The sequence below is a fragment of the Nycticebus coucang genome, chromosome 9 (assembly GCF_027406575.1).
Source record: "Nycticebus coucang isolate mNycCou1 chromosome 9, mNycCou1.pri, whole genome shotgun sequence".
Lineage (NCBI taxonomy): Eukaryota > Metazoa > Chordata > Mammalia > Primates > Lorisidae > Nycticebus > Nycticebus coucang.
The window spans coordinates 11,479,644-11,496,368 of NC_069788.1; the positions used below are offsets into that span (position 1 = coordinate 11,479,644).

Genomic DNA, 16,725 nt, shown 5'->3' on the forward strand with positions numbered 1-16,725 from the left:
TCTGGAACCACCGAGACTTATTTTTACGAAGACTATTATAAATTCATAGTCTAAGTAGTTAAATGTTAGGATTAAAGATATTGTAAGTGGTTTTATTGGGTGGGAAGGCACCTAATAAAATGTCTCAAGTCTAAATTTTAAAGGAAAGGCTGCTTGAAATTAAGGTTCTGGGGCATAGCACAAGGATGAAGAGTGTTAACAGCAGGTCTGTTTTCAGAGGGGTTTGCTCATCATAATGGTGGATACTATTTCCCTCTCAATTTTTTCTTTCTTTCTTTTTTTTTTGTTGAGATGGAGTCTCACTATGTCGCCCTTGGTAGAGTACCGTGGCGTCACAGTTCACAGCAACCTCAAAGTCTTGGGCTTATGCGATTCTCTTGCCTCAGCCTCCCAAGTAGCTGGGACCACAGGTGCCCGCCACAATGCCCGGCTATTTTTTGTTGCAGTGTCACTGTCAGTTTTAGCTGGCCCCGGGCCGGGTTTGAATCTGCCACCTTTGGTGTATGTGGCTGGCGCCATGAATACTGTGCTACGGGCTCTGGGCCCCTATCCATTTTTTCACTTCCCACCTTTTAGGATTCTTTCTTTTCCTCTATATACCCATGATCTCCAAATCCAGATTCTTTATCTCCTTGATTATAGATAAATTTTCCCAATACTTCCTGATGGTACCCAAATGAACCAAATGTCATATGTGGAAGACCAGCCTGCGTTTCCTCTTCACCTGTCCAATGCCCTGTGTTCTTAGTTTTGGCTGAGGACATCACTATCTGACCACTCTCCAAAGACAGAAAGCCCAGACTCCGTCACCTGCCTTCTCTCACCTCAACCACTACCCTTTGTTGGGTTGGCCCCAGAAATGGGTCCTGAATCAGCCCTTCCTCGCCAATTTCTCTGCCTCTGTTTTAGTCCAGTCCTCTGTTTACCTCTTGGGCAATGCAGCACTCCCTCTTCTTTCTCATGTTCCACCTCAGTTTTTCTCCAAGGAGTAGTCAGAATTTCTTTCTCAAAACCAAATTTGATCAGCCCATCATGCTACTCAAAGGCCTCCTTCCAATTTCCATCACTTACAGCATGAAATTCAAATGACTCTACTTAGAAAACTAGGTTATTCTCTGGTTCCAACCTTCCTCTGATGTTCTGTTCATCTACTTGACCCCCATAAAAACTAGCCAGACTGACCTAGACCTCTGTACTGCTAGACTCAGCTCAAATGTCTTCCCTCTGGAAACTTTCTTCAACTGCCAGTGGGAGAACAAGTCACTCCTTCTGTTGGCGTCTTATTTTACTTACTTTGAGGTTTCTCCCTTAAATGTGAATGAGATTAGGGATGAGTGAAGGAACTGAGCCCAGAACACAGTAGGTACTCAAGAAATGCTTGTTTAATGTATAGTTTAAAGTAAAATATGTGTCAAAAGTGAAATATAAAAAGTATCATGTGATGTCTGATCAGAAGTGATGACTTTGCATTAGTTTTATTAGGCTCAGTTGACCTACAATGTTATAGGAAGCTGTTCTGAGACATTAGTGTGTGTGCGTGTGTGTGTGTGTGTGTGTGTGTACTGCCTTTAGGGATCATTAGTGAATGAGTTAGTTATTACTAAATGACTTTTTAATTAAAATATATTAGTGCTGAATGACTGGTTAGGCATCGGCAGTAATTCGTGTTCTATGATCTTATTCATTTTTAATGTTGTCGACAGACTCATGTTATGCTATTATTCTTTAATGTTAATGATCAGTCTGCTTTGATATTAGATTAGAGTATTTGCTTTAATAACATAAATGATTGATTATCCTGGACTCAGGAAGGTAAATGAAACTTAGAAGAAAATGAGGAAGGTAAAAAAAAGAGGCAAAAATGAGCGAATAATCACTTTATTTTAGATTTTGAAGCTTGGATTCCACATTACTTAATTAGGCTTATCTTTCTAGTTCTTCTAGTTGAGTAAAAAATTGTTTTTGGAATTTAATACTGGTAAAGTTACAAGATTAATTGGAACCAGAGTGTTTTGATGTCTCCACGGAGGCACTGAAACTATATACCAATTTATTAAAAAGCTTGGTATTAGGATGGGAGAACCAAACCTGGACCCAGTCACCTGCTTTATGCAGTTGATAGCTTTATCCCACATCTCTTTTGTTCCAGGCACTACATACCTATTTTGTGTTTGGCATTGAGGCTAAAGTGGTGAACAAGAAATCCAGGACCCACTCTTGGGTAGCTTATATTCTGATGCTAGAGACTAATAATGAAAAAAAGTAACAAGTAAACAGGAGAATATCAAAAAGTGACAAATTCTGTAAAGACAAAACAGAATTACACAGGAGCTTAAAGTTGGGATTTTACTACTGGCTTTTTTTTTTAGAATGGATGGTGAGTTTATTCTCATATTCTCCGAGCTTTTCCTACACACTGGGCACTGTGAGACACTCCGGAAATGACAAAGATGACTGACAGACAGTCCCTATTCTCACATCGATTTCAGTCTAACAGAAATAAAACCTTCACCTGGAAACCCAAACCATACAGAACATGCACTGCTAGGGAGCTGTGGGGAGCCCGGGCCCCGGAGGAAGGGGATGGAACAACTCAGGGAGGACGTTCAAGAAGAGGAGACAGGAGCTGAGAATTAAGAAGTAGGAATTCCCAAAGTGATGAAAAGCAGTGGTAGGACTGAGCTTTCCAAATAGAAGGAATGCTATTTATTTTATTTTATTTTTATTTTTATTTTTTTGTAGAGACAGAGTCTCACTTTATGGCCCTCGGTAGAGTGCCGTGGCCTCACACAGCTCACAGCAACCTCCAACTCCTGGGCTTAAGGGATTCTCTTGCCTCAGCCTCCCGAGTAGCTGGGACTACAGGCGCCCGCCACAACGCCCAGCTATTTTTTGGTTGCAGTTTGGCCGGGGCCGGGTTTGAACCCGCCACCCTCGGTATATGGGGCCGGCGCCCTACCGACTGAGCCACAGGCGCCGCCCTAGGAATGCTATTTATAAAGGTGCAGAGGCAGGGTGCTTGGAAAATCTGAGTGGTTTAGCATCATTGGCTTGTAGGATGTGACTGAGTGTGCACATGTGTGCACGCACTGGTGCATACGAAGTCACCTTTAAGGGAAATTAGTGTGGAAGTTACACTAGGAGATGTGGCAAAGGCCAGGAAGTGAGAAGAGAGGCAAGGTTCACGTGATATAGTGAAACATGTATTACATTGGGTCTTTGTCCTTGGTTCCTGGTATACAACTTCTAAAATCCTCAGATCTCCAAAGAGATGTGTCTTTTGTACACTCTGAGTTACCTGGTGGCTGACTACCCCTAGGGAGCTTCAGGGTGGGGGCTGGTCACCAGAAATACTAGGCCAGGATTTGAGGGTTGGGACTTCCAGCTCCATCTCCCAATCTCTGCTGAGGGGAAAGGGAGTGAAGGCCAGCTTGATTGCCAATGGCCAATGATTTAATCAGTCATCCCTATGTAATGAAGCCTCCATAAAACCCCAAAAGGATAGGGTTCGGAGAACTTCCAGACAGCTGAATACGGGGAGGTTCTGTGAGGATAGCGTGCCGGAGAAGGGCATGGAAGATCGTGCAGGGCCTTTTGCTTTTTGCATCTCTTCCTGATGTCCTTTATAATAAACCAGTAAACGAATTGTTTCCCTGAGTTCATTGAGCCATTCCAGCAAATTAATCCAAGCCAAGAAAGGGGTCATGGGAACCCTGACTTACAACTAGTCATTAGAAGCTGGAGTAAGGGCTTGGCCACATGCTCCCTCCCTCCGCAAACTCTTCTTGTTCTCTCTCCTCCTGAGCTTCTCCCCCGCCCGCCTCCGGAGTGAGGCCGGGATGGCAGGTGAGACTGCCAGGGCTCAGTTGGCTGGGCCTGTTGCAGACAAGATTTTTGGGAAGATCAGCTGCAAGGAAGTCCCAGCCAAAATCATTTTTGCGGATGACCTGTGTCTTGCTTTCCATGACATTTCCCCTCAAGCACCAACACATTTTCTGGTGATACCCTAGAAACACATATGCCAGCTTTCTGCAGCAGAAGACGATGAAAGCATTCTCGTCAGGACTGTCAGCAAGAATGCGCAGCTGGTCTGGGTCTGAAGAAAGGTTATGGAATGGTGGTGAATGAAGGTTCAGACGGGATAATCTGTCTATCATGTTCACCTGCATGGTCTTGGATGCCAGCAGATCAACTGACCTGCTGCTTAAGCATGTTTTGGGGATGATTTTCCCTTCTATAGGCAATGATTACGTTTGCAAGTTCTAATACGTTAAATAACACACTCATTTTTGCCTGTGTATGGAGAGTCTGAGGGAATAATTTAAAAAAACTCATACATAACAGAAGACATTGTTGCATGGTTTAAAGGGAAAAAAGCAGCAAGGAAAAAAAGCAGCACAAGTCAAACAACTTGACATTTCTGACTGGAGTCCAAAGTGGGGGCAGTCTTGTGGACTAGCCCTCAACTTGTGGGATCTGCTGCTGTCTTCAGAAATGACAGCTTGCTTGGTGTGTGGAGAAAGTCCCCCACACTCTGATGGCAGGAGTGTTCTTTGCTGTGAGAGAAGAGTAGGAAAAAGAGTTTGTATTTTCCTCTCAAGACAAAAGATGAAAGTGAACATTTTAATTCTGAAAATGACGTGGAATTGCACTTTAGGTTAAAAATAGGAAAAGATAGAATAATCTAAATGATATGATTTTATATACTGAGAAGTTGTCAGACTACTTTGAGTTAAATAAGGTGAAAGAGGAATTTTATAAATATTATGTCAGATTATCTTATATTTTTAATAAAACATATAGCTAGTATGCCCTGTTGCAACAGTTTTAAAATTTGTTTCCAACTTTTGCAAAACAGAACATTATTTTTCAATCTAAACTGCCTAAAGGCTTCTTGTATAAAAATGTATGCTAATTTTAGAAATGTGAACTTTTGAAAATACGTTCGTAAAGCCTAAGACGTCTTCAACATAGCTTGATAAAAGGAGAATAGAAAAGTTTGATTGGATGAAGAGGACGCCAAACCATGATCTGATAGAGGTTTTTAAAAGCTTGTGTGCTGAGTCTTTTTCTTGAAAAGATCAGATCATCAAGCAGAATACGAGGCGTGCTTTTGAATAGGCAGAACAGACAAACTCTACCTACTTAAACACTAGCTTTGCTGCCACAGTGCAATGGACGTATTGCCAAAAAGCCTGGTTTTGAGTGAGATTTCACACCGAAAAAAACAGGTTTTGTGATTAAAATAGAACTAGGGCAAACCATTCTAAACCTTTGGAACTTTTCGGACAGAGATCAAACAATAAACCAATCCTAATGAGATATATATACAGTTAAAAAGAGATGTCTAATTCTAATAAGGGAATTAATGCTTCAGTAATGCTGGGCTTCACCTATGCCAAGGTGAAGGTAATGGCACCCTATCACATGTTACAGCTAGAGAAAAGCTTTGCACCAAATGTACTGAATCTGCAGATGGATCACTTGTGCCCATAACTATATGGGCACTCTGTCTTCTGCACAAAGGCTAGGGAGATTCTTCATCAATAACTTCCAAGGCAGAGCAAGTGTTCAAAATTAATAAAAGGTGAAATGGATTGCAGTGGCTCACACCCCGTGAGTTTAAGACCAGTCTGTGAAACATAGCAAGACTCTCATTTCTACAAAAGAATAAAAAAAATTAGCCAGGTATGGTGGTGCATACCTGTAGTCCTAGCTACTTGGGAGGCGGGTGGATCTCTTGGGTTTAAGAGTTCAAGCCTGCAGTGAGCTACGCTTTGGCCACAGCACTCCAACCTGGATAATAGAGCAAGATCCTGTCTCTAAAAAATAAAATCAAACAAAAAATAAATAAGGTAGATCTAGCAGCACTTCATTGCTCAGGCTTGCTGCATTCAGCCAGGCCAGTGTGTTTATGCTCAGCGGCATAACTTTTTTTTATTTGGGAAAAATCATCTCTCATTTCCAGGTTTCATTAACATCATTACCCTATTTACAAATTTACCCTATTACCCTGTGTAAATTGCTGATGAGGTAATTTGCCTTAAGGTAACCTAAGGTAGCAGACAGACTGTGTTTGCATAGTTCCCCAAATTCTCCACCTGATTTAACTAGGAAAATAATTTCAAAGAATCATCGCAGACAGGGATGCGTGTACAGCTGCCATATAATGTGTGTTGTGCCTATGGCTCTCAGCTGACTTCACGGGGGCTCAGGGACTATCTGAGGAGCAAATAAAGGAATCAATGAATCAAGGAACAGCTAACCATAAAAAAAATCCTTCAGTCTGCAGATGTGACTCAAGGAAACTTTTCTCCTCACTGTGCTGGGCCTCTGAAGGGCCTGCCTGGACGTTTCACATTTCTGATCTCCAGCCTGGAGCTCTGCACGACTCTTTCCTGGACTCCACAAACTGAAAAAGCTTCCTGACCTCATGACACAGCCCATTTGTGTCAGCCATTTATATGCCTAGCCCTGCCTGGCTATAGCGATCCTGGGCATGCAGTTTTCCTCTGCTGTGAGATCAAGACCAGATAGGTAGTGACCCAGAAAGGAGGTAGAGAGAAGCAGGTTTGACCGACTGGGGCAGGAAAGCCTCCAAATTCCTAGAAGTGTAATTAACTCACACATTGCCCAGTCATTATTATCATTAGGTCAAAGAAGCAGGAATGCTCACCAGCCCTCTTTACTTATGCATAACACCCACCCACCCCCCAGATTATGACAAGACTTCTTACTTTTAAGGTTGCCTTTGATATTATTTGTACTTGACTTCACCTGATCAATGTTTATTCATTTGCAAAATGGAGAGAGCTGGGGAAAAAAAGTGTTGGGAGGAAAAAGAGGTGGGGAGTGAGAACCAGAGTGAGTCCTCCCTCCTCCCTGCACTGGCAGGGGTGCCATCCCCTCACCTGCCACCCTCCTGCTCTCCCCTGCAGGGTGCCGTGGTCTGGAGTCTCCATCTCTTTGTTGAGGCTGTTCTGCCATGTTGCCTCTTGAGGAGGGCTTTCCAGGTTTTCCCGGGATGCTGAGATCTTGCAGCCCTGAATGTCCTTCAATTAGTCTTCAGCCAGCCAAGGCTGAAGGGCCTGTAGCACTTGCACGGTCTCTTTTCTGTTCTCCATTTTCCAGTAATGTTCTGTGGACTCACTGTGATTTATACCCCCAGAGGAAGCCAGTTCTGCAGCATTTTCATCAAATCTGGCCTGTAATGTTGTTTGTCAAGCTGCCATTTACAGCTTGGAAAATTCTTCTCTAATCTACTTTGCAGAGGCAGGATGTGTCTTCTCACCTTAATCATGACCCCTGACCGCTGTGCCTGCACGGGGAGCAGTGGGACTCACCCTGTTGCTTCCAGCTTTTGGCCAAACCAACATTCAATAGACAAGCGTGCTTAGAAGCGACATATACTGAAAATAGTCTTGATGTTTCATTTGTGATCTTCATGAGAAAAAGATGCCTGGAGGTAGGTTTTTTTTCTCACGTGGAATGTCTTAAAGTGGGAATTTAAAAAAAAAAGATGAATTAACCCATTTTTTCCTTTCATCTCCTAATTTTACCATTTCACCATAATTTTAAGTTGATTTTATTTTTCTGGAGGCAGTCAAAGATAATAGATAATAAGCTGCTGTGGACAGTGGATTCCTACCAGGCAAGGAAATGCCTCACTCATATCTGGGACCCCAGTGCCCAGCACAGAGGCTGAATATAGCTATCAAATATACTATATATTTAGGTTAAAATTGAGTGAGTTAAGGGACTGGGCCTGGAGAATCTAGGAGAGAGGGTATAGGGAAACTGGGAAAATATCTGAAAATCTGTAGAAACCCACAGGATCAGAGACCAACTGGGAAATCCAGAGTTCAGGTATACAGGTCAGAGCAAGATGGCGGGTCCCCACCAGAGGGGCAGTGAGCAAAGGGGAACCCACAGACAACGCAGACTGCGTGTGGCAGGGGGAGGTAACCTGGGCTGTGTGGTGGCAGACGGGCAAGATACTTCAGTGCGGAGGAGAAAAGCCCTCCCAGACTGCATGCAAGGCACAGGCCAATTCCACAAGACTTTAGGTTTGGGTTCCCCTCCAGCTCTCTCTCCCGGGTCACAAGGCCTCTGTGTGGTTCAGGCCTCCTCTGGGTCTGACATGAATCACTTCCTCAGTTTCCTAAACAGCTTCCACCCCACAGCGCCCCTCCGCCCCCAGGCCCTTCTATAGTCAGGATCTGCATCTCCTCTGAATTCTGGTACAATATCCATGATACTACGAAAATTTCAATATTAATGTTGCAGAGCTTAACAATGGGTCACTCTCTTTTCATCAAATATTTATCGATAATTTGCCACTTGCTTATACTATATTGAGTGCTGTTGCTGAAATCAGCTCTGAATTCTACTCTCAAGACAGGTACAGTCCAACTGGTGTCTTGTTTTTCTTCACTCCCCTCCTGGGCTGGTCTTGCTTTTCCTTGGCGCAGCAGGCAGACCCCTGTCCAAAGCTTCTGTCCTGGAAGCTCCACCTTCCTGGAACGTCCTTTACCCTAATCTCTGCATGGCTTCTAAGTCTCTGCTAGGGTGCCACTCCTTTCTGTGGACTGCTCTGAACACGCTATCGAAACACTCCACCATTATCTAGTCTCTTTCCTTGCTTTCCTTTTACTTATAATACTTACTATATTGATTGTCTTATTTATTTACCGTAGGTCTTCTCCACAAAAACGGGAGCTCCATGAGAACAAAGATTTTGCCTATTTCCTTCTTGCTGGATCCTCAGCTCCTAAAGGGATATCTGGCCTATATTGGGTGCTACATAAATCTTGTTAATAAATGGGCAAGAGAGAATATTCAGTGTTAAGTAGACAGTCCTTGAATAAGTTAGAGGAAAGAGACAGTTTGTTCCAGGAGGGCAGGGTGTTTGGCCCAGGTTTCACATGGTGGAAGTGATCGAGGCATGGAAAGAGAGTAAGACAAGGGTGTTCTTCTTTCTGTTGCCAGCCACCTCGGATTCTATTATTTTCCAGCAACCCTGTAAAGTTTATCACGCTACTTTATTCCTCTCATTCTCTTTCAGTTGAATGTACCTTTGTGGGGCTCGAAAGGACACCAGAGCCAAGTGTCATGGTGGACCTGGTTGAGTGTGACTTATGGATAGTTCTAAGCCTGTTTGCTCATCAAGTCTTGAAACAAAATTGCACGGAGAAGTTCTGTGGTACAGACAGACCCACTTGCTTAGACATCGATGCTTGCATCAAAAACGTGGAAATTGTAGAGAGAGACAAGTCTTTTTCAGGCACAATTTCATTATCTTTAACTTGAACAACTCTTTCCTCTACTGTCTGAAATACTTTTCCCAGGGCAACTGACTTACTATATTATTATCCCTCAGTTAAGATTCAGTGTAGGTGTATAACTACTCCCGCTTTTTCTTTTCAGTTGTCAGCAGATTGATGAGGGTCGTTAGTCTCTATGAATCATTTTAGAGTTTATTTGCATTTTTCTTGATGAAAAAGAAGCAAAGGAAAAAAACTGCAGTCTTCAACGTTCATTGGGATATTCTGAGCGCTTTCGACAGTAAATTACAGGGACGTGATCCATCTCCAGAGGCACCTCTCAGTCCTTGTATCTGACTCTCAGGTCCCATCCTCTGCCACTTCCTTTACAAACGAACATTTAATCTCCTCCGATGGATTCTTACCCTCATGCTCTGTTATCCTCTCTTACAATGTTTCATACTAGAAGCTTGAAATGTGAAGACTAACATGATTTCACTCTGCGTCAAGTCTGTAGTTTCATGTGCAAACCCTTCTGCTTTGCAAGGACTGGTAAAAGTGTGTGTGGCTGATTTGCCCATCCTCTACTAGTAGATAGGAAATGGCAAGAATCTCTCTAACTTTTCAATACCATGTTAGATAGAATATAGTTACGTAGTAAGGAAACCCCCCAACAGGTGCCTACATTAAAAAGAAAACAAACCTGGAACAGATTGATTGTGTGGTTGTTAATAACTTTTCAAGGGGATGGTTCACTTTACAAAGGGATTCACTGCAACTTTCCTTTAAATAGTAAACTCTACTAGTACATTTAAGATATAATTAGTGCTTGAATTGGTTTTGTTATTAAGATATAATAATGCTTGAATTGGCTTTGTACACGTTTCAGGAACTGATTCACTGTGCAGGGATGCAGTAAACCCATGTTTGCTTGGTGACGTGAAGCATAAACAGCACATATGTGCATGTTCTATTCAGGAGGTGTCAGATGGCCAGCTGTTTGGAAAGACCTGGACCTTTGGCCACGTGTTCAAGCACGCATCCAGCCACGTTAGCACAATCCATTTGCGGTCTGGAGTGCTTCTAACACACAAAGAGGAGATAGGAGCAACTGTACCGAGACTGCCTCTATCTTGCTAAAAATCTACAATGGCATTCCTTTTACTGCCTATGGCTTGGCAATTTTAGAAATGACAACTTTCAATGAACATTTTGCCAATAATGTACACTGCTTCCAATAAATGGAGAGGTCGCCTGTTTTCAAGGTGATGAACAATTTGCATTTAGAGACCTAAAATAAATACTTTAATCTGGAAGGCAAAAAGTTATTCAATAGAGAGGAAATTAAATCCAAATGATATTTCCTCAAGTAGGTAGAAAACAAAATGTTAAAACATACAACCTCAGGCTATGAAATCAAAACAAACTAAAATGAAACGCCCCACCATAGAGCAGCCTGGAGACATGGAAGCTCAGTTCAACCACGTGATGCTCACCTGAACAAACGGAACTGAGACCAGAAGACAAAATTTTACCCTTCTTATCTACGCCATAGGTCAGGCTACTTTTTGTTTACAAAAAAGTTTTTTGAATTATTTATACAAAGAACTTCTAGTGGTCTGAACAGATATATCCATTTGTAATAACTTTGTAATGGGAACTCCTTCTAAAAAGAAATTAACTTATCCTAGGAAAAAGTGTTAAAGGTCAGGTGCGGTGGCTCACACCTATAATCCTAGCACTGTGGGAGGCTGAGGCAGGCTGAGGCAGGGATTGCTTGAACTCAGGAGTCTGAGACCAGCTTGAGGAAGAGCGAGCCCCCACCTCTAATAAAAATAGAAAAACTAAGCAGGTGTTGTGGCAGGTGCTTGAAGTCCCAGCTACTACGGAGTCTGAGGCAAGAGGATTTCATGAGTTCTAGAGTTTGAGGTTGCTGTGAGCTATGACATCATGACACTCTATCCAGTGCGACAGTGAGACTCTGTCTCAAAAACAAAAAGAAAAAACTTAGAAAAAGTTCGGAGCATCTCTTGGCACATGTGGAACTAAAAAGAAAACTTGGGGCGGCGCCAGTGGCTCAGTGGGTAGGGTGATGGGTTTGAAACCAGGTCTGGCCAAACTGCAACCAAAAATAGCCAGGCGTTGTGGCGGGCACCTGTGGTCCCAGCTACTCGGGAGGCTGAGGCAGGAGAATCGCCTAAGCCCAGGAGTTGGAGGTTGCTGTGAGCTGTGTGAGGCCACGGCACTCTACGGGTGGTGATAAAGTGAGTCTCTAAAACATAAAAAATAAAAAGAAGCCTTGGATGTAAGCACCTTATTGGGCGGTGGCCCATACACCTTGCTACACCTGTCAGCCTTGAAAGAAGCTAGAGAAGGAGAGACAGCTGGAAGTCCTGAAGACAGCCCAGGCTTTTAGGCAGCCAGGCCAAGACTGGAATCTTGGCTTTTTATTTTTTATACCTGCTGTGTTGTCTTGCACAGCTTTTCCAGCCATTTGTTAAATGAGTTGTGTGTGTGTGGGATACACTGCAAGTTTTTTTATTGTTTTGAAGAAAAGCAATCACAAGCCTAATAAAAAGGTACTTAAAAAATGCTCACTCCCTTTTGGTTTTGATGAATTTACAAAATATAGGAAATTAACACCAGCCTTTAAGTGTCCTTGGAATCTAGGTACCCCCCTTTCTATATGATCAGGAGTTCCTACATTTTATCCCCAGAGTGATGGCAGAGAGAGTAACTCTGTCAGATTTGGAGTTATCCCTGCCTGATCCTCTACAGACGTTGGGAGAAGAGCTGTACAAAGCCATGGGCACCTCCATCAGATGTATTTACAGAAAGCTACAACAATAAAAATATGCTTGATTAGTCACCAGAAATACGTGGTTATTAAGAACGCAACGCTGCACACTGAGCGTGTACCATTGACTCACTTTTAGTTAGATGAACATCTTTGTGTAGAAAACCGCCATGATTCCCAGTGTTTGGTTGTGATGAAAAAACTCTTACAAAGATAATTGTTTCTCAAGCCTTTCCAAATATTCCACTTGTGTCCCCACCAGGCCTCTGTTGTATATAGAAGAGCCAGTGGTTATCATACTTGTTAGCTCTCAGGGTTTTCTCTATGCTGGGCTCAGCCCTCTGAGCTTGAACTGACCTAAACTTCATCACAATCTTAATGAAGTAGGGTATATTCTGGGAACTTTTAATTTTGTTTAACTTTTTCAAGATTTTTTTTTCCTCAATTTTTTTTTTCACTGTGGTAAAATGCACTTAACATAAAATTTACACCTTAACCATTTGAAAGTATTCAGTGGTGTTATTAAATATATTCATAATGTTATCACCATCACTACCAGCCATCTCCACAATGTCTTTCATCCTATAAGACAAACACTATCAATATCTATTAAATAATAATCCCTCTGGCCCCTTGTACCCAATATTCTACTTTTTCTCTCTGATGTTTTGACTACTTTAAATATCTCATAGAAGCAGAATCAGACAGTATTTTTATTTTTGCGACTGTTCAGTTGCACTTAGCATAGTGCCCTCCAGTTAATCCAGGCTAGAGCACATGTCAGAATTTCCTTCTCTTTTAAGGCTGAATAATGTTACTTTGTATGTATTTGCATTTTGCTTATCCAGTCACCCATCAGAGGACACTTGGGTTGTTTGCATGTACTGTGTTAATGCTGCTACGAACATGGGTATACAAGTATCTCTTTGAGACCCTGCTTTCAGATAGTATGGTAATTCTATTTTAATTTTTTGAGGGAAAAGAAGCCTTACTGTGCTCTCCCTCTCTGTCAATACACATACTGTTTACCACAGTGGCTGTACCATTTAAAAGAAATTTTACCAACATTTGTTATTTTGCTGTATTTATTTATTTATTTTGAGACAGAGTCTCACTATGTCACCCTTGGTAGAGTGCTGTGGTGTCACAGCTCACAGCAACCTCAACCTCTTGGGCTCAAGTGATTCTCTTACCTAAGCCTCCCAAGTAGCTGGGACTACGGGTGCCCACTACAATGCCAGGCTATTTTTTTGTTGTAGTTTTTATTGTTGTTTAGCTGGCCCAGGCCTGGTTTGAACCCACTGGCCTCGTTGTATGTGGCTGGTGCCGTAACCACTGTGCTAACCAGGGCGCTGAGCTGCTGTATTTTTCGATAATAGTTTTTCCTACTGGGTGTGAAGTGGCATCTCAGTATAGTTTTGATTTGCTCTTCCCTAATGATTAGTAATATTGAGCATCTTTTCATGTGCTTATTGGCCATTTGTATATCTTCTCTGGATGAATGTCTATTCAAGTCCTTTCCTCATTTTTGAACCAGATTTGTTGTTGAGTTTTAAGAATCCTCTATATATTCTGGATATTAATCCCTTATCAGATACATTATTTGTAGACACTGTTCCCATTTGATGTGATTTTACTGTCTTTATATTGTCTTTTGAAGCACAACATTTTAAAAATTTTATGAATTTGTCTATTTTTTTCTTGTGTTGCCTTTTTTTTTTTGGTGACACAGTGTCACTTTGTTTGCCCTCAATAGAGTGCTGTAGTGTCATAACTCACAGCAACCTCAAACTCTTGGGCTCATGCAATCCTCTTGCAGCACCTGCCATAATACCCAGCTATTTTTAGAGACAGGGGTCTTGTTCTTGCTTAGGCTGGTCTCCAACTCCTGAGTTCAAGCAATCCACCTGCCTCAGCCTCCCAGAATGCTAAGATTACAGCTGTGAGCCACTGTCTTTTGTACCTTTGAGGTCAGAGCAAAAAATTGTTGCTAAATCCAAGGTCATAAAGATTTTGCCTACGTTTTCTTCTAAAAATATTATAGTTTTAGGTCTTCTAAGAATATTAGAGTTTTAGTTCTTACCTTTAGGTCTTTCATTCATTTTGAGTTACTTTTTGTGGACAGCATTACGTATGGGTCCAACTTCATTTTTTTGCATGTGGATATCCAATATTCCCAACACTATTTGCTAAAAAGACTGCACTTTCCCCATTAAATAACAGTCTTGGCACCCTTGTCAAAAATCATTTGACCACATGTACTGGGTTTTATTTCTGCATTTCCTAGTCTATTCCATTGGTCTGTATCTCTGTCTTTAGGTCAGTACCACACTATTTTGATTACTCTAGCTTTGTAGTAAGTTTTATAATCAGAAATTGTTGAGTCTTCCAGCTTTGGTTCTTCTTTTTCAAAATTGTTTTAGCAATTTTGGGTCCCTTGTAATTTCATATATAGTCTAAGAAACATCATTGACATTTTGAGAAGGATCTATAGTACTGACATTTTGACAAAATTAAGTCTTCAAAACCATGAACATAGGATGTGTTTCCATTTATTTACATCTTATTCACTTTCAGCAATATTTTGTGACCTTCATGGCTTAATTCTTCTTTTTTTTTTTTTTTATTGTTGGGGATTCAATGAGGGTACAATAAGCCAGGTTACATTGATTGCAATTGTTAGGCAATGTCCCTCTCATTGCTTAATTCTTAAGCAAGTAAATTATTAAGAAATTACAAATGGAGTTGTTTAATTGTTTTTATAATTTCTTTTCCAAGTTCTTCGTTGTTAGCGTAGAGAAATACAACTCATTTTGGTGTGTTGACTTTGTATGCTGCGACTTTGGTAAATTTATTTACTATTTCTTAAAGAGTTTTTTTTTTTTGTTATTGTTGCTGGTGGTGAAATCTTCGGGGTTTTCTGCATATACGATCATATCATCTGCGAACAGAGATAATTTTACTTCTTCATTCTCTATTTGAATGCTTTTTATTTCTTTTACTTGCCTAAGTGCTCACTCCCAGTACCGTATGTTGAACAGGAGTGACAAAACAGCCCCCCTTGCCTTCTTCCTGATCTCAGAGGGAAAGCTTTTAGTCTTCCACCATTGAGTATGACATTGGCTCTAGGTTTTTCATACATGGCTTTTATCATGTTCAGCTAGTTTCCTTCTAGTCCTAGATTATTGAGTGTTTTTATCATGAAAGAGTGTTGAATCTTACCAAATACCTTTTCTTCATCAATTCTGATAAGCATGTGCCTTTCCCCCTTCACTGTGTTAATGTGGGGTATTAATGATTTATTTTTGTATGTTGAACCACCCTTCTATTGCAGGAACAAATCTCATCTGTTCATGGTGTATAATTCCTTTTTTTTGCAGTTTTTGGCCGGGGCTGGGTTTGAACCCACCACCTCTGGCATATGGGGCCGGTGCCCTTAGCCACAGGCGCCGCCCCATGGTGTATAATTCTTTTACTCTGCTGCCAAATTTGGTTTGCCAGTACTTGGCTGATAATCTTTACATAAATGTTCGTAAAGGATATTGGTCTAGTTTTTTTGTAGTGACTTTGGCTTTGACATAAAGATGATGCTGGTTTCATAGAATCAGTTAGGAAGTATTCTTTCCTCTTAGAATTTTTTGAAGTTTCAGAAAAATTGCTAGAATTTAGCAGTGAAGCCATCAGGTCCCAGGCTTCTCTTTATTGGGAGATTTCTGATTACTGATTCAATCTCCTTACTAGTTATAGGTCTGTGCAGATTTTTAAATTTTTAGTCTTAATAGGTTTTGTGTTTGTGCGAATTTGTCCATTTCACCTAGTTTCCTATTTATTGACATGAAATTATTCATAGTACTCTCTTATATAAGATCCTTTTTATTTCTGTAAACTTGGTAGCAATGTCCTCACTTTCATTTCTAATTTATTGATTTGAGTCTTCTCTCTTTTTCCTTAGTCCATCTAAATCAGTGGTTCTCAACCTGTGGGTCGTGACCCACAGGAACTGTATTAAAGAGCCACGGCATTAGGAAGGTTGAGAACCACTGATCTAGATAAAGGTGTGCCAATTTCATTGATTTTCTCCAAGAACCAACACTTGATTTCATTGATTTTCTTTATTGCCTTTCTATTTTCTATTTTATTTATCTATGGTCTAATCTTTATTATTATTTTCTTTTTCCTACTAGCTTCGAGTTTAGTTTGCTCTTCTTTTTCTAGTTCTCTAAGTTATAAAGTTAGGCTGAGATCTTTCTTGTTTTTTAATGTGAGCATTTATAGCTATAAATTTCCCTTTTAGCAGTGCTTTCATTGTGTTTTATAAATTTTGGTAGTTTTTTATTTTGTCTCCATACATCTCTAAGTATTTTTTAATTTCCCTGTGGTCTCTTATTTGATACATTGGTTATTTAAGAGTATGTTGCTCATTTTCCACAAATTTGAATACTCCAGTTTTACCTCTGTTACTGATTTTTAACTTCATCCCATTATGGCTGAAGAAGATTCTTTGTGTGATATCCATCTTTGTTAACCAGTTTGTTGTAAGTATTTCAAATTGTATATAAAACTGGCACATTATACCCCATAAATACATTATTGTACACAGCTATGATTTAATTAAAAAAATAAACTCTATTATGACTTAATTTGTATGTGAACATATGGTCTGTC

The 16,725-nt window shown here is 40.8% G+C and overlaps 1 protein-coding gene and 1 pseudogene across 3 annotated transcripts in view; one reads left to right on the top strand and one right to left on the bottom strand.

Moving 5' to 3' along the window:
- KCNQ5 (potassium voltage-gated channel subfamily Q member 5) overlaps nt 1-16,725 on the bottom strand; it is a 583,497-nt gene that overhangs the window by 185,496 nt on the left and 381,276 nt on the right. The window lies entirely within an intron of this gene.
- Nucleotides 3,840-4,196, top strand: LOC128594310 (adenosine 5'-monophosphoramidase HINT1-like; annotated as a pseudogene).